This window comes from Triturus cristatus, chromosome 10 (assembly GCF_964204655.1).
Source record: "Triturus cristatus chromosome 10, aTriCri1.1, whole genome shotgun sequence".
NCBI lineage: Eukaryota > Metazoa > Chordata > Amphibia > Caudata > Salamandridae > Triturus > Triturus cristatus.
The window spans coordinates 808,185,624-808,211,393 of NC_140593.1; positions in this window are offsets into that span (position 1 = coordinate 808,185,624).

Genomic DNA, 25,770 nt, shown 5'->3' on the forward strand with positions numbered 1-25,770 from the left:
CATCGTTTTTCATCAGATAATTGATTTTTTGGACTGTAGAAAAAATGATTCAAAATGTCATTTGGATTGTGCCTCATGTTGAATAACTACTTTTTAAAGCCTCAAAGTGACCAAAATTGCTATTATTACAGACATTTTTTCCTATTCAGAAGCTTCTTTTTCGACCAATTTAAGGCATTAAAGTGACTCTAAACACTCTTGTTTTTCTTCCCAAAGTAATAATTTACATGGAATAGTCATTTGCAGTCAAAATATTAAACATAAAAAAATTTCCATTTCTGACCATCTGGAGAAATTTCGACAGGTCACGGGTCATCGTTTTTCATCAGAAAATTGATTTTTTGGACTGTAGAAAAATGTATTCCAAATGTCATTTGGAATGTACCTCATGTTGAATAACTACTTTTTAAAGCCTCAATGTGACCAAAAATTCCATTATTACAGACTTTTTCTCCTATTCAGTAGCTTCTATTTCGACCAATTTCAGGCATTTAAGTGACTCTAAACACACTTATTTTTGTTCCAAAAGTGATAATTTACATGGAATAGTCATTTGCAGTCAAAAAATTAAACTTTAAAAAATTTCCATTTCTGACCATCTGGAGAAATTTCGACAGGTCACGGGTCATCGTTTTTCATCAGAAAATTGATTTTTTGGACTGTAGAAAAATTGATTCAAAATGTCATTTGGATTGTGCCTCATGTTGAATAACTACTTTTTAAAGCCTCAATGTGACGAAAATTGCCATTATTACAGACATTTTCTCCTATTCAGAAGCTTCTATTTCGACCAATTTCAGGCATTAAAGTGATTCTAAACACACTTGTTTTTGTTCCAAAAGTGATAATTTACATGGAAAAGTCATTTGCAGTCAAAAAATTAAACATAAAAAAATTTCCATTTCTGACCATCTGGAGAAATTTCAACAGGTCACGGGTCATCGTTTTTCATCAGAAAATTGATTTTTTGGACTGTAGAAAAATGTATTCCAAATGTCATTTGGAATGTGCCTCACGTTGAATAACTACTTTTTAAAGCCTCAATGTGGCCAAAAATGCCATTATTACACACATTTTCTCCTATTCAGAAGCTTCTATTTCGACCAATTTCAGGCATTAAAGAGACTCTAGACACACTTGTTTTTGTTCCAAAAGTGATAATTTAAATGGAAAAGTCATTTGCAGTCAAAAAATTAAACATTAAAAAATTTCCATTTCTGACCATCTGGAGAAAATTCGGCAGGTCACGAGTTATCGTTTTTCATCAGAAAATTGATTTTTTGGACTGTAGAAAAATTGATTCCAAATGTCATTTGGAATGTGCCTCATGTTGAATAACTACTTTTTAAAGCCTCAATGTGACCAAAAATGCCATTATTACAGACATTTTTTCCTATTCAGAAGCTTCTATCTCGACCAATTTAAGGCATTAAAGTGACTCTAAACACAATTGTTTTTGTTTCAAAAGTGATAATTTACATGGAATAGTCATTTGCAGTCAAAAAATTAAACATAAAAAATTTCTATTTCTGACCATCTGGAGACATTTTGACAGGTCACGTGTCATCGTTTTTCATCAGAAAATTGATTTTTTTGGACTGTAGAAAAATTGATTCAAAATGTCATTTGGATTGTGCCTCATGTTGAATAACTACTTTTTAAAGCCTCAATGTGACGAAAATTGCCATTATTACAGACATTTTCTCCTATTCAGAAGCTTCTATTTCGACCAATTTCAGGCGTTAAAGAGACTCTAAACACACTTGTTTTTGTTCCAAAAGTGATAAATTAAATGGAATAGTCATTTGCAGTCAAAAAATTAAACATTAAAAAATTTCCATTTCTGACCATCTGGAGAAATTTCGACAGGTCACGGGTCATCGTTTTTCATCAGAAAATTGATTTTTTGGACTGTAGAAAAATTGATTCAAAATGTCATTTGGATTAAAGATTAAAGAGACTCTAAACACACTTGTTTTTGTTCCAAAAGTGATAATTTAAATGGAAAAGTCATTTGCAGTCAAAAAGTTAAACATTAAAACATTTCCATTTCTGACCATCTGGAGAAAGTTCGGCAGGTCACGAGTTATCGTTTTTCATCAGAAAATTGATTTTTTGGACTGTAGAAAAATTGATTCCAAATGTCATTTGGAATGTGCCTCATGTTGAACAACTACTTTTTAAAGCCTCAAAGTGACCAAAATTGCCATTATTACAGACATTTTTTCCTATTCAGAAGCTTCTATTTCGACCAATTTAAGGCATTAAAGTGACTCTAAACACACTTGTTTTTCTTCCCAAAGTAATAATTTACATGGAATAGTCATTTGCAGTACAAAAATTAAACATAAAAAAATTTCCATTTCTGACCATCTGGAGAAATTTCGACAGGTCACGGGTCATCGTTTTTCATCAGAAAATTGATTTTTTGGACTGTAGAAAAATGTATTCCAAATGTCATTTGGAATGTACCTCATGTTGAATAACTACTTTTTAAAGCCTCAATGTGACCAAAAATTCAATTATTACAGACTTTTTCTCCTATTCAGTAGCTTCTATTTCGACCAATTTCAGGCTCTAAACACACTTATTTTTGTTCCAAAAGTGATAATTTACATGGAATAGTCATTTGCAGTCAAAAAATTAAACTTTAAAAAATTTCCATTTCTGACCATCTGGAGAAATTTCGACAGGTCACGGGTCATCGATTTTCATCAGAAAATTGACTTTTTGGACTGTAGAAAAATTGATTCCAAATGTCATTTGGAATGTGCCTCGCGTTGAATAACTATTTTTTTAAAGCCTCAATGTGACCAAAAATGCCATTATTACAGACTTTTTCTCCTATTCAGAAGCTTCTATTTCGACCAATTTCAGGCATTAAAGAGACTCTAAACACACTTGTTTTTGTTCCAAAAGTGATAATTTAAATGGAAAAGTCATTTGCAGTCAAAAAGTTAAACATTAAAAAATTTCCATTTCTGACCATCTGGAGAAAGTTCGGCAGGTCACGAGTTATCGTTTTTCATCAGAAAATTGATTTTTTGGACTGTAGAAAAATTGATTCCAAATGTCATTTGGAATGTGCCTCATGTTGAACAACTACTTTTTAAAGCCTCAATGTGACCAAAAATGCCATTATTACAGACTTTTTCTCCTATTCAGTAGCTTCTATTTCGACCAATTTCAGGCATTTAAGTGACTCTAAACACACTTATTTTTGTTCCAAAAGTGATAATTTACATGGAATAGTCATTTGCAGTCAAAAAATTAAACTTTAAAAAATTTCCATTTCTGACCATCTGGAGACATTTCGACAAGTCACGGGTCATCGTTTTTCATCAGAAAATTGATTTTTTGGACTGTAGAAAAATTGATTCCAAATGTCATTTGAAATGTGCCTCATGTTGAATAACTACTTTTTAAAGCCTCAATGTGACCAAAACTGCCATTATTACAGACTTTTTCTCCTATTCAGAAGCTTCTATTTCGACCAATTTCAGGCATTAAAGTGACTCTAAACACACTTGTTTTTGTTCCAAAAGTGATAATTTAAATGGAAAAGTCATTTGCAGTCAAAAAATTAAACATTAAAAAATTTCCATTTCTGACCATCTGGAGAAAATTCGGCAGGTCACGAGTTATCGTTTTTCATCAGAAAATTGATTTTTTGGACTGTAGAAAAATTGATTCCAAATGTCATTTGGAATGTGCCTCATGTTGAATAACTACTTTTTAAAGCCTCAATGTGACCAAAAATGCCATTATTACAGACATTTTTTCCTATTCAGAAGCTTCTATCTCGACCAATTTAAGGCATTAAAGTGACTCTAAACACAATTGTTTTTGTTTCAAAAGTGATAATTTACATGGAATAGTCATTTGCAGTCAAAAAATTAAACATAAAAAATTTCTATTTCTGACCATCTGGAGACATTTTGACAGGTCACGGGTCATCGTTTTTCATCAGAAAATTGATTTTTTTGGACTGTAGAAAACTTGATTCAAAATGTCATTTGGAATGTGCCTCACGTTGAATAACTACTTTTTAAAGCCTCAATGTGACCAAAAATTCCATTATTACAGACTTTTTCTCCTATTCAGTAGCTTCTATTTCGACCAATTTCAGGCATTTAAGTGACTCTAAACACACTTATTTTTGTTCCAAAAGTGATAATTTACATGGAATAGTCATTTGCAGTCAAAAAATTAAACTTTAAAAAATTTCCATTTCTGACCATCTGGAGAAATTTCGACAGGTCACGGGTCATCGTTTTTCATCAGAAAATTGATTTTTTGGACTGTAGAAAAATGTATTCAAAATGTCATTTGGAATGTGCCTCATGTTGAATAACTACTTTTTAAAGCCTCAAAGTGACCAAAATTGCCATTATTACAGATATTTTTTCCTATTCAGAAGCTTCTATCTCGACCAATTTAAGGCATTAAAGTGACTCTAAACACACTTATTTTTGTTCCAAAAGCGATAATTTACATGGAATAGTTATATGCAGTCAAAAAATTAAATATTAAAAAATGTCCATTTCTGACCATCTCGAGACATTTTGACAGGTCACGGGTCATCGTTTTTCATCAGATAATTGATTTTTTGGACTGTAGAAAAAATGATTCAAAATGTCATTTGGATTGTGCCTCATGTTGAATAACTACTTTTTAAAGCCTCAAAGTGACCAAAATTGCCATTATTACAGACATTTTTTCCTATTCAGAAGCTTCTATTTCGACCAATTTAAGGCATTAAAGTGACTCTAAACACACTTGTTTTTCTTCCCAAAGTAATATTTTACATGGAATAGTCATTTGCAGGCAAACAATTAAATATTAAAAAATGTCCATTTCTGACCATCTGGAGAAATTTCGACAGGTCACGGGTCATCGTTTTTCATCAGAAAATTGATTTTTTGGACTGTAGAAAAATTTATTCCAAATGTCATTTGGATTGTGCCTCATGTTGAATAACTACTTTTTAAAGCCTCAATGTGACCAAAATTGCCATTATTACAGACATTTTCTCCTATTCAGAAGCTTCTATTTCAACCAATTTCAGGCATTAAAGTGACTCTAAACACACTTGTTTTTGTTCCAAAAGTGATAATTTACATGGAATAGTAATTTGCAGTCAAAAAATTAAACTTTAAAAAATTTCCATTTCTGACCATCTGGAGAAATTTCGACAGGTCACGGGTCATCGTTTGTCATCAGAAAATTGATTTTTTGGACTGTAGAAAAATTGATTCCAAATGTCATTTGGAATGTGCCTCATGTTGAATATCTACTTTTTAAAGCCTCAATGTGACCAAAAATGCCATTATTACAGACATTTTTTCCTATTCAGAAGCTTCTATCTCGACCAATTTAAGGCATTAAAGTGACTCTAAACACACTTGTTTTTGTTTCAAAAGTGATAATTTACATGGAATAGTCATTTGCAGTCAAAAAATTCAACATAAAAAAATTTCTATTTCTGACCATCTGGAGACATTTTGACAGGTCACGGGTAATCGTTTTTCATCAGAAAATTGATTTTTTTGGAATGTAGAAAACTTGATTCAAAATGTCATTTGGAATGTGCCTCACGTTGAATAACTACTTTTTAAAGCCTCAATGTGACCAAAAATTCCATTATTACAGACTTTTTCTCCTATTCAGAAGCTTCTATTTCGACCAATTTCAGGCATTAAAGAGACTCTAAACACACTTGTTTTAGTTCCAAAAGTGATAATTTAAATGGAATAGTCATTTGCAGTCAAAAAATTAAACATTAAAAAATTTCCATTTCTGACCATCTGGAGAAATTTCGACAGGTCACGAGTCATCGTTTTTCATCAGAAAATTGATTTTTTGGACTGTAGAAAAATTGATTCCAAATGTCATTTGGAATGTGCCTCATGTTGAATAACTACTTTTTAAAGCCTCAATGTGACGAAAATTGCCATTATTACAGACATTTTCTCCTATTCAGAAGCTTCTATTTCGACCAATTTCAGGCATTAAAGTGACTCTAAACACACTTGTTTTTGTTCCAAAAGTGATAATTTACATGGAAAAGTCATTTGCAGTCAAAAAATTAAACATAAAAAAATTTCCATTTCTGACCATCTGGAGAAATTTCAACAGGTCACGGGTCATCGTTTTTCATCAGAAAATTGATTTTTTGGACTGTAGAAAAATGTATTCCAAATGTCATTTGGAATGTGCCTCATGTTTAATAACTACTTTTTAAAGCCTCAATGTGACCAAAATTGCCATTATTACAGACATTTTTTCCTATTCAGAAGCTTCTATTTTGACAAATTTAAGGCATTAAAGTGATTCTAAACACTCTTGTTTTTGTTTCAAAAGTGATAATTTACATGGAATAGTAATTTGCAGTCAAAAAATTAAACTTTAAAAAATTTCCATTTCTGACCATCTGGAGACATTTCGACAGGTCACGGGTCATCGTTTTTCCTCAGAAAATTGATTTTTTGGACTGTAGAAAAATTGATTCAAAATGTCATTTGGAATGTGCCTCATGTTGAATAACTACTTTTTAAAGCCTCAATGTGACCAAAAATTCAATTATTACAGACTTTTTCTCCTATTCAGTAGCTTCTATTTCGACCAATTTCAGGCTCTAAACACACTTATTTTTGTTCCAAAAGTGATAATTTACATGGAATAGTCATTTGCAGTCAAAAAATTAAACTTTAAAAAATTTCCATTTCTGACCATCTGGAGAAATTTCGACAGGTCACGGGTCATCGATTTTCATCAGAAAATTGACTTTTTGGACTGTAGAAAAATTGATTCCAAATGTCATTTGGAATGTGCCTCGCGTTGAATAACTATTTTTTTAAAGCCTCAATGTGACCAAAAATGCCATTATTACAGACTTTTTCTCCTATTCAGAAGCTTCTATTTCGACCAATTTCAGGCATTAAAGTGACTCTAAACACACTTATTTTTGTTCCAAAAGTGATAATTTACATGGAATAGTCATTTGCAGTCAAAAAATTGAACGTTAAATAATTTCCATTTCTGACCAGCTGGAGAAATTTCGACAAGTCACGGGTCATCGTTTTTCATCAGAAAATTGATTTTTTGGACTGTAGAAAAATTGATTCCAAATGTCATTTGGAATGTGCCTCATGTTGAATAACTACTTTTTAAAGCCTCAATGTGACCAAAACTGCCATTATTACAGACTTTTTCTCCTATTCAGAAGCTTCTATTTCGACCAATTTCAGGCATTAAAGTGACTCTAAACACACTTGTTTTTGTTCCAAAAGTGATAATTTAAATGGAAAAGTCATTTGCAGTCAAAAAATTAAACATTAAAAAATTTCCATTTCTGACCATCTGGAGAAAATTCGGCAGGTCACGAGTTATCGTTTTTCATCAGAAAATTGATTTTTTGGACTGTAGAAAAATTGATTCCAAATGTCATTTGGAATGTGCCTCATGTTGAATAACTACTTTTTAAAGCCTCAATGTGACCAAAAATGCCATTATTACAGACATTTTTTCCTATTCAGAAGCTTCTATCTCGACCAATTTAAGGCATTAAAGTGACTCTAAACACACTTGTTTTTGTTTCAAAAGTGATAATTTACATGGAATAGTCATTTGCAGTAAAAAAATTAAACATAACAAAATTTCTATTTCTGACCATCTGGAGACATTTTGACAGGTCACGGGTCATCGTTTTTCATCAGAAAATTGATTTTTTTGGACTGTAGAAAACTTGATTCAAAATGTCATTTGGAATGTGCCTCACGTTGAATAACTACTTTTTAAAGCCTCAATGTGACCAAAAATTCCATTATTACAGACTTTTTCTCCTATTCAGTAGCTTCTATTTCGACCAATTTCAGGCATTTAAGTGACTCTAAACACACTTATTTTTGTTCCAAAAGTGATAATTTACATGGAATAGTCATTTGCAGTCAAAAAATTAAACTTTAAAAAATTTCCATTTCTGACCATCTGGAGAAATTTCGACAGGTCACGGGTCATCGTTTTTCATCAGAAAATTGATTTTTTGGACTGTAGAAAAATTGATTCAAAATGTCATTTGGATTAAAGATTAAAGAGACTCTAAACACACTTGTTTTTGTTCCAAAAGTGATAATTTAAATGGAAAAGTCATTTGCAGTCAAAAAGTTAAACATTAAAACATTTCCATTTCTGACCATCTGGAGAAAGTTCGGCAGGTCACGAGTTATCGTTTTTCATCAGAAAATTGATTTTTTGGACTGTAGAAAAATTGATTCCAAATGTCATTTGGAATGTGCCTCATGTTGAACAACTACTTTTTAAAGCCTCAAAGTGACCAAAATTGCCATTATTACAGACATTTTTTCCTATTCAGAAGCTTCTATTTCGACCAATTTAAGGCATTAAAGTGACTCTAAACACACTTGTTTTTCTTCCCAAAGTAATAATTTACATGGAATAGTCATTTGCAGTACAAAAATTAAACATAAAAAATTTTCCATTTCTGACCATCTGGAGAAATTTCGACAGGTCACGGGTCATCGTTTTTCATCAGAAAATTGATTTTTTAGACTGTAGAAAAATGTATTCCAAATGTCATTTGGAATGTACCTCATGTTGAATAACTACTTTTTAAAGCCTCAATGTGACCAAAAATTCAATTATTACAGACTTTTTCTCCTATTCAGTAGCTTCTATTTCGACCAATTTCAGGCTCTAAACACACTTATTTTTGTTCCAAAAGTGATAATTTACATGGAATAGTCATTTGCAGTCAAAAAATTAAACTTTAAAAAATTTCCATTTCTGACCATCTGGAGAAATTTCGACAGGTCACGGGTCATCGATTTTCATCAGAAAATTGACTTTTTGGACTGTAGAAAAATTGATTCCAAATGTCATTTGGAATGTGCCTCGCGTTGAATAACTATTTTTTTAAAGCCTCAATGTGACCAAAAATGCCATTATTACAGACTTTTTCTCCTATTCAGAAGCTTCTATTTCGACCAATTTCAGGCATTAAAGTGACTCTAAACACACTTATTTTTGTTCCAAAAGTGATAATTTACATGGAATAGTCATTTGCAGTCAAAAAATTGAACGTTAAATAATTTCCATTTCTGACCAGCTGGAGAAATTTCGACAAGTCACGGGTCATCGTTTTTCATCAGAAAATTGATTTTTTGGACTGTAGAAAAATTGATTCCAAATGTCATTTGGAATGTGCCTCATGTTGAATAACTACTTTTTAAAGCCTCAATGTGACCAAAACTGCCATTATTACAGACTTTTTCTCCTATTCAGAAGCTTCTATTTCGACCAATTTCAGGCATTAAAGTGACTCTAAACACACTTGTTTTTGTTCCAAAAGTGATAATTTAAATGGAAAAGTCATTTGCAGTCAAAAAATTAAACATTAAAAAATTTCCATTTCTGACCATCTGGAGAAAATTCGGCAGGTCACGAGTTATCGTTTTTCATCAGAAAATTGATTTTTTGGACTGTAGAAAAATTGATTCCAAATGTCATTTGGAATGTGCCTCATGTTGAATAACTACTTTTTAAAGCCTCAATGTGACCAAAAATGCCATTATTACAGACATTTTTTCCTATTCAGAAGCTTCTATCTCGACCAATTTAAGGCATTAAAGTGACTCTAAACACACTTGTTTTTGTTTCAAAAGTGATAATTTACATGGAATAGTCATTTGCAGTAAAAAAATTAAACATAACAAAATTTCTATTTCTGACCATCTGGAGACATTTTGACAGGTCACGGGTCATCGTTTTTCATCAGAAAATTGATTTTTTTGGACTGTAGAAAACTTGATTCAAAATGTCATTTGGAATGTGCCTCACGTTGAATAACTACTTTTTAAAGCCTCAATGTGACCAAAAATTCCATTATTACAGACTTTTTCTCCTATTCAGTAGCTTCTATTTCGACCAATTTCAGGCATTTAAGTGACTCTAAACACACTTATTTTTGTTCCAAAAGTGATAATTTACATGGAATAGTCATTTGCAGTCAAAAAATTAAACATAAAAAAATTTCTATTTCTGACCATCTGGAGACATTTTGACAGGTCACGGGTCATCGTTTTTCATCAGAAAATTGATTTTTTTGGACTGTAGAAAACTTGATTCAAAATGTCATTTGGAATGTGCCTCGCGTTGAATAACTACTTTTTAAAGCCTCAATGTGACCAAAAATTCCATTATTACAGACTTTTTCTCCTATTCAGTAGCTTCTATTTCGACCAATTTCAGGCATTTAAGTGACTCTAAACACACTTATTTTTGTTCCAAAAGTGATAATTTACATGGAATAGTCATTTGCAGTCAAAAAATTAAAAATTAAAAAATTTCCATTTCTGACCATCTGGAGAAATTTCGACAGGTCACGGGTCATCGTTTTTCATCAGAAAATTGATTTTTTGGACTGTAGAAAAATTGATTCAAAATGTCATTTGGATTGTGCCTCATGTTGAATAACTACTTTTTAAAGCCTCAATGTGACGAAAATTGCCATTATTACAGACATTTTCTCCTATTCAGAAGCTTCTATTTCGATCAATTTCAGGCATTAAAGTAACTCTAAACACACTTGTTTTTGTTCCAAAAGTGATAATTTACATGGAATAGTCATTTGCAGTCAAATAATTAAACATTAAAAAATGTCCATTTCTGACCATCTGGAGACATTTCAACAGGTCACGGGTCATCGTTTTTCATCAGAAAATTGATTTTTTTGGACTGTAGAAAAATTGATTCAAAATGTCATTTGGAATGTGCCTCATGTTGAATAACTACTTTTTAAAGCCTCAATGTGACCAAAATTGCCATTATTACAGACTTTTTCTCTTATTCAGAAGCTTCTATTTTGACCAATTTCAGGCATTAAAGTGACTCTAAACACACTTATTTTTGTTCCAAAAGTGATAATTTACATGGAATAGTCATTTGCAGTCAAAAAATTAAACGTTAAATAATTTCCATTTCTGACCATCTGGAGAAATTTCGACAAGTCACGGGTCATCGTTTTTCATCAGAAAATTGATTTTTTGGACTGTAGAAAAATTGATTCAAAATGTCATTTGGAATGTGCCTCATGTTTAATAACTACTTTTTAAAGCCTCAATGTGACCAAAATTGCCATTATTACAGACATTTTTTCCTATTCAGAAGCTTCTATTTTGACCAATTTAAGGCATTAAAGTGACTCTAAACACTCTTGTTTTTGTTTCAAAAGTGATAATTTACATGGAATAGTCATTTGCAGTCAAAAAATTAAACATAAAAATGTTTCCATTTCTGACCATCTGGAGAAATTTCGACAGGTCACGGGTCATCGTTTTTCATCAGAAAATTGATTTTTTGGACTGTAGAAAAATTGATTCCAAATGTCATTTGAAATGTGCCTCATGTTGAATAACTACTTTTTAAAGCCTCAATGTGACCAAAACTGCCATTATTAGAGACTTTTTCTCCTATTCAGAAGCTTCTATTTCGACCAATTTCAGGCATTAAAGTGACTCTAAACACACTTGTTTTTGTTCCAAAAGTGATAATTTAAATGAAAAAGTCATTTGCAGTCAAAAAATTAAACATTAAAAAATTTCCATTTCTGACCATCTGGAGAAATTTCGACAGGTCACGGGTCATCGTTTTTCATCAGAAAATTGATTTTTTGGACTGTAGAAAAATGTATTCCAAATGTCATTTGGAATGTACCTCATGTTGAATAACTACTTTTTAAAGCCTCAATGTGACCAAAAATGCCATTATTACAGACATTTTTTCCTATTCAGAAACTTCTATCTCAACCAATTTAAGGCATTAAAGTGACTCTAAACACAATTGTTTTTGTTTCAAAAGTGATAATTTACATGGAATAGTCATTTGCAGTCAAAAAATTAAACATAAAAAATTTCTATTTCTGACCATCTGGAGACATTTTGACAGGTCACGGGTCATCGTTTTTCATCAGAAAATTGATTTTTTTGGACTGTAGAAAACTTGATTCAAAATGTCATTTGGAATGTGCCTCACGTTGAATAACTACTTTTTAAAGCCTCAATGTGACCAAAAATTCCATTATTACAGACTTTTTCTCCTATTCAGTAGCTTCTATTTCGACCAATTTCAGGCATTTAAGTGACTCTAAACACACTTATTTTTGTTCCAAAAGTGATAATTTACATGGAATAGTCATTTGCAGTCAAAAAATTAAACTTTAAAAAATTTCCATTTCTGACCATCTGGAGAAATTTCGACAGGTCACGGGTCATCGTTTTTCATCAGAAAATTGATTTTTTGGACTGTAGAAAAATTGATTCAAAATGTCATTTGGATTGTGCCTCATGTTGAATAACTACTTTTTAAAGCCTCAATGTGACGAAAATTGCCATTATTACAGACATTTTCTCCTATTCAGAAGCTTCTATTTCGACCAATTTCAGGCGTTAAAGAGACTCTAAACACACTTGTTTTTGTTCCAAAAGTGATAAATTAAATGGAATAGTCATTTGCAGTCAAAAAATTAAACATTAAAAAATTTCCATTTCTGACCATCTGGAGAAATTTCGACAGGTCACGGGTCATCGTTTTTCATCAGAAAATTGATTTTTTGGACTGTAGAAAAATTGATTCAAAATGTCATTTGGATTAAAGATTAAAGAGACTCTAAACACACTTGTTTTTGTTCCAAAAGTGATAATTTAAATGGAAAAGTCATTTGCAGTCAAAAAGTTAAACATTAAAACATTTCCATTTCTGACCATCTGGAGAAAGTTCGGCAGGTCACGAGTTATCGTTTTTCATCAGAAAATTGATTGTTTGGACTATAGAAAAATTTATTCCAAATGTCATTTGGAATGTGCCTCATGTTGAACAACTACTTTTTAAAGCCTCAAAGTGACCAAAATTGCCATTATTACAGACATTTTTTCCTATTCAGAAGCTTCTATTTCGACCAATTTAAGGCATTAAAGTGACTCTAAACACACTTGTTTTTCTTCCCAAAGTAATAATTTACATGGAATAGTCATTTGCAGTACAAAAATTAAACATAAAAAATTTTCCATTTCTGACCATCTGGAGAAATTTCGACAGGTCACGGGTCATCGTTTTTCATCAGAAAATTGATTTTTTGGACTGTAGAAAAATGTATTCCAAATGTCATTTGGAATGTACCTCATGTTGAATAACTACTTTTTAAAGCCTCAATGTGACCAAAAATTCAATTATTACAGACTTTTTCTCCTATTCAGTAGCTTCTATTTCGACCAATTTCAGGCTCTAAACACACTGATTTTTGTTCCAAAAGTGATAATTTACATGGAATAGTCATTTGCAGTCAAAAAATTAAACTTTAAAAAATTTCCATTTCTGACCATCTGGAGAAATTTCGACAGGTCACGGGTCATCGATTTTCATCAGAAAATTGACTTTTTGGACTGTAGAAAAATTGATTCCAAATGTCATTTGGAATGTGCCTCGCGTTGAATAACTATTTTTTTAAAGCCTCAATGTGACCAAAAATGCCATTATTACAGACTTTTTCTCCTATTCAGAAGCTTCTATTTCGACCAATTTCAGGCATTAAAGTGACTCTAAACACACTTATTTTTGTTCCAAAAGTGATAATTTACATGGAATAGTCATTTGCAGTCAAAAAATTAAACGTTAAATAATTTCCATTTCTGACCATCTGGAGAAATTTCGACAAGTCACGGGTCATCGTTTTTCATCAGAAAATTGATTTTTTGGACTGTAGAAAAATTGATTCCAAATGTCATTTGGAATGTGCCTCATGTTGAATAACTACTTTTTAAAGCCTCAATGTGACCAAAACTGCCATTATTACAGACTTTTTCTCCTATTCAGAAGCTTCTATTTCGACCAATTTCAGGCATTAAAGTGACTCTAAAGACACTTGTTTTTGTTCCAAAAGTGATAATTTAAATGGAAAAGTCATTTGCAGTCAAAAAATTAAACATTAAAAAATTTCCATTTCTGACCATCTGGAGAAAATTCGGCAGGTCACGAGTTATCGTTTTTCATCAGAAAATTGATTTTTTGGACTGTAGAAAAATTGATTCCAAATGTCATTTGGAATGTGCCTCATGTTGAATAACTACTTTTTAAAGCCTCAATGTGACCAAAAATGCCATTATTACAGACATTTTTTCCTATTCAGAAGCTTCTATCTCGACCAATTTAAGGCATTAAAGTGACTCTAAACACACTTGTTTTTGTTTCAAAAGTGATAATTTACATGGAATAGTCATTTGCAGTAAAAAAATTAAACATAACAAAATTTCTATTTCTGACCATCTGGAGACATTTTGACAGGTCACGGGTCATCGTTTTTCATCAGAAAATTGATTTTTTTTGGACTGTAGAAAACTTGATTCAAAATGTCATTTGGAATGTGCCTCACGTTGAATAACTACTTTTTAAAGCCTCAATGTGACCAAAAATTCCATTATTACAGACTTTTTCTCCTATTCAGTAGCTTCTATTTCGACCAATTTCAGGCATTTAAGTGACTCTAAACACACTTATTTTTGTTCCAAAAGTGATAATTTACATGGAATAGTCATTTGCAGTCAAAAAATTAAACTTTAAAAAATTTCCATTTCTGACCATCTGGAGAAATTTCGACAGGTCACGGGTCATCGTTTTTCATCAGAAAATTGATTTTTTGGACTGTAGAAAAATGTATTCAAAATGTCATTTGGAATGTGCCTCATGTTGAATAACTACTTTTTAAAGCCTCAAAGTGACCAAAATTGCCATTATTACAGATATTTTTTCCTATTCAGAAGCTTCTATCTCGACCAATTTAAGGCATTAAAGTGACTCTAAACACACTTATTTTTGTTCCAAAAGCGATAATTTACATGGAATAGTCATATGCAGTCAAAAAATTAAATATTAAAAAATGTCCATTTCTGACCATCTCGAGACATTTTGACAGGTCACGGGTCATCGTTTTTCATCAGATAATTGATTTTTTGGACTGTAGAAAAAATGATTCAAAATGTCATTTGGATTGTGCCTCATGTTGAATAACTACTTTTTAAAGCCTCAAAGTGACCAAAATTGCCATTATTACAGACATTTTTTCCTATTCAGAAGCTTCTATTTCGACCAATTTAAGGCATTAAAGTGACTCTAAACACACTTGTTTTTCTTCCCAAAGTAATATTTTACATGGAATAGTCATTTGCAGGCAAAAAATTAAATATTAAAAAATGTCCATTTCTGACCATCTGGAGAAATTTCGACAGGTCACGGGTCATCGTTTGTCATCAGAAAATTGATTTTTTGGACTGTAGAAAAATTGATTCCAAATGTCATTTGGAATGTGCCTCATGTTGAATAACTACTTTTTAAAGCCTCAATGTGACCAAAAATGCCATTATTACAGACATTTTTTCCTATTCAGAAGCTTCTATCTCGACCAATTTAAGGCATTAAAGTGACTCTAAACACACTTGTTTTTGTTTCAAAAGTGATAATTTACATGGAATAGTCATTTGCAGTCAAAAAATTAAACATAAAAAAATTTCTATTTCTGACCATCTGGAGACATTTTGACAGGTCACGGGTAATCGTTTTTCATCAGAAAATTGATTTTTTTGGAATGTAGAAAACTTGATTCAAAATGTCATTTGGAATGTGCCTCACGTTGAATAACTACTTTTTAAAGCCTCAATGTGACCAAAAATTCCATTATTACAGACTTTTTCTCCTATTCAGAAGCTTCTATTTCGACCAATTTCAGGCATTAAAGAGACTCTAAACACACTTGTTTTAGTTCCAAAAGTGATAATTTAAATGGAATAGTCATTTGCAGTCAAAAAATTAAACATTAAAAAATTTCCATTTCTGACCATCTGGAGAAATTTCGACAGGTCACGAGTCATCGTTTTTCATCAGAAAATTGATTTTTTGGACTGTAGAAAAATTGATTCCAAATGTCATTTGGAATGTGCCTCATGTTGAATAACTACTTTTTAAAGCCTCAATGTGACCAAAAATGCCATTATTACAGACATTTTTTCCTATTCAGAAGCTTCTATCTCGACCAATTTAAGGCATTAAAGTGACTCTAAACACACTTATTTTTGTTCCAAAAGCGATAATTTACATGGAATAGTCATATGCAGTCAAAAAATTAAACATTAAAAAATGTCCATTTCTGACCATCTCGAGACATTTTGACGGGTCACGGGTCATCGTTTTTCATCAGATAATTGATTTTTTGGACTGTAGAAAAAATGATTCAAAATGTCATTTGGATTGTGCCTCATGTTGAATAACTACTTTTTAAAGCCTCAAAGTGACCAAAATTGCTATTATTACAGACATTTTTTCCTATTCAGAAGCTTCTATTTCGACCAATTTAAGGCATTAAAGTGACTCTAAACACTCTTGTTTTTCTTCCCAAAGTAATAATTTACATGGAATAGTCATTTGCAGTCAAAAAATTAAACATAAAAAAATTTCCATTTCTGACCATCTGGAGAAATTTCGACAGGTCACGGGTCATCGTTTTTCATCAGAAAATTGATTTTTTGGACTGTAGAAAAATGTATTCCAAATGTCATTTGGAATGTACCTCATGTTGAATAACTACTTTTTAAAGCCTCAATGTGACCAAAAATTCCATTATTACAGACTTTTTCTCCTATTCAGTAGCTTCTATTTCGACCAATTTCAGGCATTTAAGTGACTCTAAACACACTTATTTTTGTTCCAAAAGTGATAATTTACATGGAATAGTCATTTGCAGTCAAAAAATTAAACTTTAAAAAATTTCCATTTCTGACCATCTGGAGAAATTTCGACAGGTCACGGGTCATCGTTTTTCATCAGAAAATTGATTTTTTGGACTGTAGAAAAATTGATTCAAAATGTCATTTGGATTGTGCCTCATGTTGAAGAACTACTTTTTAAAGCCTCAATGTGAGGAAAATTGCCATTATTACAGACATTTTCTCCTATTCAGAAGCTTCTATTTCGACCAATTTCAGGCATTAAAGTGACTCTAAACACACTTGTTTTTGTTCCAAAAGTGATAATTTACATGGAAAAGTCATTTGCAGTCAAAAAATTAAACATAAAAAAATTTCCATTTCTGACCATCTGGAGAAATTTCAACAGGTCACGGGTCATCGTTTTTCATCAGAAAATTGATTTTTTGGACTGTAGAAAAATGTATTCCAAATGTCATTTGGAATGTGCCTCATGTTTAATAACTACTTTTTAAAGCCTCAATGTGACCAAAATTGCCATTATTACAGACATTTTTTCCTATTCAGAAGCTTCTATTTTGACAAATTTAAGGCATTAAAGTGATTCTAAACACTCTTGTTTTTGTTTCAAAAGTGATAATTTACATGGAATAGTAATTTGCAGTCAAAAAATTAAACTTTAAAAAATTTCCATTTCTGACCATCTGGAGACATTTCGACAGGTCACGGGTCATCGTTTTTCCTCAGAAAATTGATTTTTTGGACTGTAGAAAAATTGATTCAAAATGTCATTTGGAATGTGCCTCACGTTGAATAACTACTTTTTAAAGCCTCAATGTGGCCAAAAATGCCATTATTACAGACATTTTCTCCTATTCAGAAGCTTCTATTTCGACCAATTTCAGGCATTAAAGAGACTCTAGACACACTTGTTTTTGTTCCAAAAGTGATAATTTAAATGGAAAAGTCATTTGCAGTCAAAAAATTAAACATTAAAAAATTTCCATTTCTGACCATCTGGAGAAAATTCGGCAGGTCACGAGTTATCGTTTTTCATCAGAAAATTGATTTTTTGGACTGTAGAAAAATTGATTCCAAATGTCATTTGGAATGTGCCTCATGTTGAATAACTACTTTTTAAAGCCTCAATGTGACCAAAAATTCCATTATTACAGACTTTTTCTCCTATTCAGTAGCTTCTATTTCGACCAATTTCAGGCATTTAAGTGACTCTAAACACACTTATTTTTGTTCCAAAAGTGATAATTTACATGGAATAGTCATTTGCAGTCAAAAAATTAAACTTTAAAAAGTTTCCATTTCTGACCATCTGGAGAAATTTCGACAGGTCACGGGTCATCGTTTTTCATCAGAAAATTGATTTTTTGGACTGTAGAAAAATTGATTCAAAATGTCATTTGGATTAAAGATTAAAGAGACTCTAAACACACTTGTTTTTGTTCCAAAAGTGATAATTTAAATGGAAAAGTCATTTGCAGTCAAAAAGTTAAACATTAAAACATTTCCATTTCTGACCATCTGGAGAAAGTTCGGCAGGTCACGAGTTATCGTTTTTCATCAGAAAATTGATTTTTTGGACTGTAGAAAAATTGATTCCAAATGTCATTTGGAATGTGCCTCATGTTGAACAACTACTTTTTAAAGCCTCAAAGTGACCAAAATTGCCATTATTACAGACATTTTTTCCTATTCAGAAGCTTCTATTTCGACCAATTTAAGGCATTAAAGTGACTCTAAACACACTTGTTTTTCTTCCCAAAGTAATAATTTACATGGAATAGTCATTTGCAGTACAAAAATTAAACATAAAAAATTTTCCATTTCTGACCATCTGGAGAAATTTCGACAGGTCACGGGTCATCGTTTTTCATCAGAAAATTGATTTTTTGGACTGTAGAAAAATGTATTCCAAATGTCATTTGGAATGTACCTCATGTTGAATAACTACTTTTTAAAGCCTCAATGTGACCAAAAATTCAATTATTACAGACTTTTTCTCCTATTCAGTAGCTTCTATTTCGACCAATTTCAGGCTCTAAACACACTTATTTTTGTTCCAAAAGTGATAATTTACATGGAATAGTCATTTGCAGTCAAAAAATTAAACTTTAAAAAATTTCCATTTCTGACCATCTGGAGAAATTTCGACAGGTCACGGGTCATCGATTTTCATCAGAAAATTGACTTTTTGGACTGTAGAAAAATTGATTCCAAATGTCATTTGGAATGTGCCTCGCGTTGAATAACTATTTTTTTAAAGCCTCAATGTGACCAAAAATGCCATTATTACAGACTTTTTCTCCTATTCAGAAGCTTCTATTTCGACCAATTTCAGGCATTAAAGTGACTCTAAACACACTTATTTTTGTTCCAAAAGTGATAATTTACATGGAATAGTCATTTGCAGTCAAAAAATTAAACGTTAAATAATTTCCATTTCTGACCATCTGGAGAAATTTCGACAAGTCACGGGTCATCGTTTTTCATCAGAAAATTGATTTTTTGGACTGTAGAAAAATTGATTCCAAATGTCATTTGGAATGTGCCTCATGTTGAATAACTACTTTTTAAAGCCTCAATGTGACCAAAACTGCCATTATTACAGACTTTTTCTCCTATTCAGAAGCTTCTATTTCGACCAATTTCAGGCATTAAAGTGACTCTAAACACACTTGTTTTTGTTCCAAAAGTGATAATTTAAATGGAAAAGTCATTTGCAGTCAAAAAATTAAACATTAAAAAATTTCCATTTCTGACCATCTGGAGAAAATTCGGCAGGTCACGAGTTATCGTTTTTCATCAGAAAATTGATTTTTTGGACTGTAGAAAAATTGATTCCAAATGTCATTTGGAATGTGCCTCATGTTGAATAACTACTTTTTAAAGCCTCAATGTGACCAAAAATGCCATTATTACAGACATTTTTTCCTATTCAGAAGCTTCTATCTCGACCAATTTAAGGCATTAAAGTGACTCTAAACACACTTGTTTTTGTTTCAAAAGTGATAATTTACATGGAATAGTCATTTGCAGTAAAAAAATTAAACATAACAAAATTTCTATTTCTGACCATCTGGAGACATTTTGACAGGTCACGGGTCATCGTTTTTCATCAGAAAATTGATTTTTTTGGACTGTAGAAAACTTGATTCAAAATGTCATTTGGAATGTGCCTCACGTTGAATAACTACTTTTTAAAGCCTCAATGTGACCAAAAATTCCATTATTACAGACTTTTTCTCCTATTCAGTAGCTTCTATTTCGACCAATTTCAGGCATTTAAGTGACTCTAAACACACTTATTTTTGTTCCAAAAGTGATAATTTACATGGAATAGTCATTTGCAGTCAAAAAATTAAACATAAAAAAATTTCTATTTCTGACCATCTGGAGACATTTTGACAGGTCACGGGTCATCGTTTTTCATCAAAAAATTGATTTTTTTGGACTGTAGAAAACTTGATTCAAAATGTCATTTGGAATGTGCCTCGCGTTGAATAACTACTTTTTAAAGCCTCAATGTGACCAAAAATTCCATTATTACAGACTTTTTCTCCTATTCAGTAGCTTCTATTTCGACCAATTTTAGGCATTTAAGTGACTCTAAACACACTTATTTTTGTTCCAAAAGTGATAATTTACATGGAATAGTCATTTGCAGTCAAAAAATTAAAAATTAAAAAATTTCCATTTCTGACCATCTGGAGAAATTTCGACAGGTCACGGGTCATCGTTTTTCATCAGAAAATTGATTTTTTGGACTGTAGAAAAATTGATTCAAAATGTCATTTGGATTGTGCCTCATGTTGAATAACTACTTTTTAAAGCCTCAATGTGACGAAAATTGCCATTATTACAGACATTTTCTCCTATTCAGAAGCTTCTATTTCGATCAATTTCAGGCATTAAAGTAACTCTAAACACACTTGTTTTTGTTCCAAAAGTGATAATTTACATGGAATAGTCATTTGCAGTCAAAAAATTAAACATAAAAAAATTTCCATTTCTGACCATCTGGAGAAATTTCAACAGGTCACGGGTCATCGTTTTTCATCAGAAAATTGATTTTTTGGACTGTAGAAAAATGTATTCCAAATGTCATTTGGAATGTGCCTCATGTTGAATAACTACTTTTTAAAGCCTCAATGTGACCAAAATTGCCATTATTACAGACATTTTTTCCTATTCAGAAGCTTCTATTTCGACCAATTTCAGGCATTAAAGTGACTCTAAACACACTTATTTTTGTTCCAAAAGTGATAATTTACATGGAATAGTCATTTGCAGTCAAATAATTAAACATTAAAAAATGTCCATTTCTGACCATCTGGAGACATTTCAACAGGTCACGGGTCATCGTTTTTCATCAGAAAATTGATTTTTTTGGACTGTAGAAAAATTGATTCAAAATGTCATTTGGAATGTGCCTCATGTTTAATAACTACTTTTTAAAGCCTCAAAGTGACCAAAATTGCCATTATTACAGACATTTTTTCCTATTCAGAAGCTTCTATTTTGACCAATTTAAGGCATTAAAGTGACTCTAAACACTCTTGTTTTTGTTTCAAAAGTGATAATTTACATGGAATAGTCATTTGCAGTCAAAAAATTAAACATAAAAATGTTTCCATTTCTGACCATCTGGAGAAATTTCGACAGGTCACGGGTCATCGTTTTTCATCAGAAAATTGATTTTTTGGACTGTAGAAAAATTGATTCAAAATGTCATTTGGAATGTGCCTCATGTTGAATAACTACTTTTTAAAGCCTCAATGTGACCAAAATTGCCATTATTACAGACTTTTTCTCTTATTCAGAAGCTTCTATTTTGACCAATTTCAGGCATTAAAGTGACTCTAAACACACTTATTTTTGTTCCAAAAGTGATAATTTACATGGAATAGTCATTTGCAGTCAAAAAATTAAACGTTAAATAATTTCCATTTCTGACCATCTGGAGAAATTTCGACAAGTCACGGGTCATCGTTTTTCATCAGAAAATTGATTTTTTGGACTGTAGAAAAATTGATTCAAAATGTCATTTGGAATGTGCCTCATGTTTAATAACTACTTTTTAAAGCCTCAATGTGACCAAAATTGCCATTATTACAGACATTTTTTCCTATTCAGAAGCTTCTATTTTGACCAATTTAAGGCATTAAAGTGACTCTAAACACTCTTGTTTTTGTTTCAAAAGTGATAATTTACATGGAATAGTCATTTGCAGTCAAAAAATTAAACATAAAAATGTTTCCATTTCTGACCATCTGGAGAAATTTCGACAGGTCACGGGTCATCGTTTTTCATCAGAAAATTGATTTTTTGGACTGTAGAAAAATTGATTCCAAATGTCATTTGAAATGTGCCTCATGTTGAATAACTACTTTTTAAAGCCTCAATGTGACCAAAACTGCCATTATTACAGACTTTTTCTCCTATTCAGAAGCTTCTATTTCGACCAATTTCAGGCATTAAAGTGACTCTAAACACACTTGTTTTTGTTCCAAAAGTGATAATTTAAATGAAAAAGTCATTTGCAGTCAAAAAATTAAACATTAAAAAATTTCCATTTCTGACCATCTGGAGAAATTTCGACAGGTCACGGGTCATCGTTTTTCATCAGAAAATTGATTTTTTGGACTGTAGAAAAATGTATTCCAAATGTCATTTGGAATGTACCTCATGTTGAATAACTACTTTTTAAAGCCTCAATGTGACCAAAAATGCCATTATTACAGACATTTTTTCCTATTCAGAAACTTCTATCTCAACCAATTTAAGGCATTAAAGTGACTCTAAACACAATTGTTTTTGTTTCAAAAGTGATAATTTACATGGAATAGTCATTTGCAGTCAAAAAATTAAACATAAAAAATTTCTATTTCTGACCATCTGGAGACATTTTGACAGGTCACGGGTCATCGTTTTTCATCAGAAAATTGATTTTTTTGGACTGTAGAAAACTTGATTCAAAATGTCATTTGGAATGTGCCTCACGTTGAATAACTACTTTTTAAAGCCTCAATGTGACCAAAAATTCCATTATTACAGACTTTTTCTCCTATTCAGTAGCTTCTATTTCGACCAATTTCAGGCATTTAAGTGACTCTAAACACACTTATTTTTGTTCCAAAAGTGATAATTTACATGGAATAGTCATTTGCAGTCAAAAAATTAAACTTTAAAAAATTTCCATTTCTGACCATCTGGAGAAATTTCGACAGGTCACGGGTCATCGTTTTTCATCAGAAAATTGATTTTTTGGACTGTAGAAAAATGGATTCAAAATGTCATTTGGATTGTGCCTCATGTTGAATAACTACTTTTTAAAGCCTCAATGTGACGAAAATTGCCATTATTACAGACATTTTCTCCTATTCAGAAGCTTCTATTTCGACCAATTTCAGGCGTTAAAGAGACTCTAAACACACTTGTTTTTGTTCCAAAAGTGATAAATTAAATGGAATAGTCATTTGCAGTCAAAAAATTAAACATTAAAAAATTTCCATTTCTGACCATCTGGAGAAATTTCGACAGGTCACGGGTCATCGTTTTTCATCAGAAAATTGATTTTTTGGACTGTAGAAAAATTGATTCAAAATGTCATTTGGATTAAAGATTAAAGAGACTCTAAACACACTTGTTTTTGTTCCAAAAGTGATAATTTAAATGGAAAAGTCATTTGCAGTCAAAAAGTTAAACATTAAAACATTTCCATTTCTGACCATCTGGAGAAAGTTCGGCAGGTCACGAGTTATCGTTTTTCATCAGAAAATTGATTTTTTGGACTGTAGAAAAATTGATTCCAAATGTCATTTGGAATGTGCCTCATGTTGAACAACTACTTTTTAAAGCCTCAAAGTGACCAAAATTGCCATTATTACAGACATTTTTTCCTATTCAGAAGCTTCTATTTCGACCAATTTAAGGCATTAAAGTGACTCTAAACACACTTGTTTTTCTTCCCAAAGTAATAATTTACATGGAATAGTCATTTGCAGTACAAAAATTAAACATAAAAAATTTTCCATTTCTGACCATCTGGAGAAATTTCGACAGGTCACGGGTCATCGTTTTTCATCAGAAAATTGATTTTTTGGACTGTAGAAAAATGTATTCCAAATGTCATTTGGAATGTACCTCATGTTGAATAACTACTTTTTAAAGCCTCAATGTGACCAAAAATTCAATTATTACAGACTTTTTCTCCTATTCAGTAGCTTCTATTTCGACCAATTTCAGGCTCTAAACACACTTATTTTTGTTCCAAAAGTGATAATTTACATGGAATAGTCATTTGCAGTCAAAAAATTAAACTTTAAAAAATTTCCATTTCTGACCATCTGGAGAAATTTCGACAGGTCACGGGTCATCGATTTTCATCAGAAAATTGACTTTTTGGACTGTAGAAAAATTGATTCCAAATGTCATTTGGAATGTGCCTCGCGTTGAATAACTATTTTTTTAAAGCCTCAATGTGACCAAAAATGCCATTATTACAGACTTTTTCTCCTATTCAGAAGCTTCTATTTCGACCAATTTCAGGCATTAAAGTGACTCTAAACACACTTATTTTTGTTCCAAAAGTGATAATTTACATGGAATAGTCATTTGCAGTCAAAAAATTAAACGTTAAATAATTTCCATTTCTGACCATCTGGAGAAATTTCGACAAGTCACGGGTCATCGTTTTTCATCAGAAAATTGATTTTTTGGACTGTAGAAAAATTGATTCCAAATGTCATTTGGAATGTGCCTCATGTTGAATAACTACTTTTTAAAGCCTCAATGTGACCAAAACTGCCATTATTACAGACTTTTTCTCCTATTCAGAAGCTTCTATTTCGACCAATTTCAGGCATTAAAGTGACTCTAAACACACTTGTTTTTGTTCCAAAAGTGATAATTTAAATGGAAAAGTCATTTGCAGTCAAAAAATTAAACATTAAAAAATTTCCATTTCTGACCATCTGGAGAAAATTCGGCAGGTCACGAGTTATCGTTTTTCATCAGAAAATTGATTTTTTGGACTGTAGAAAAATTGATTCCAAATGTCATTTGGAATGTGCCTCATGTTGAATAACTACTTTTTAAAGCCTCAATGTGACCAAAAATGCCATTATTACAGACATTTTTTCCTATTCAGAAGCTTCTATCTCGACCAATTTAAGGCATTAAAGTGACTCTAAACACACTTGTTTTTGTTTCAAAAGTGATAATTTACATGGAATAGTCATTTGCAGTAAAAAAATTAAACATAACAAAATTTCTATTTCTGACCATCTGGAGACATTTTGACAGGTCACGGGTCATCGTTTTTCATCAGAAAATTGATTTTTTTGGACTGTAGAAAACTTGATTCAAAATGTCATTTGGAATGTGCCTCACGTTGAATAACTACTTTTTAAAGCCTCAATGTGACCAAAAATTCCATTATTACAGACTTTTTCTCCTATTCAGTAGCTTCTATTTCGACCAATTTCAGGCATTTAAGTGACTCTAAACACACTTATTTTTGTTCCAAAAGTGATAATTTACATGGAATAGTCATTTGCAGTCAAAAAATTAAACATAAAAAAATTTCTATTTCTGACCATCTGGAGACATTTTGACAGGTCACGGGTCATCGTTTTTCATCAGAAAATTGATTTTTTTGGACTGTAGAAAACTTGATTCAAAATGTCATTTGGAATGTGCCTCGCGTTGAATAACTACTTTTTAAAGCCTCAATGTGACCAAAAATTCCATTATTACAGACTTTTTCTCCTATTCAGTAGCTTCTATTTCGACCAATTTCAGGCATTTAAGTGACTCTAAACACACTTATTTTTGTTCCAAAAGTGATAATTTACATGGAATAGTCATTTGCAGTCAAAAAATTAAAAATTAAAAAATTTCCATTTCTGACCATCTGGAGAAATTTCGACAGGTCACGGGTCATCGTTTTTCATCAGAAAATTGATTTTTTGGACTGTAGAAAAAT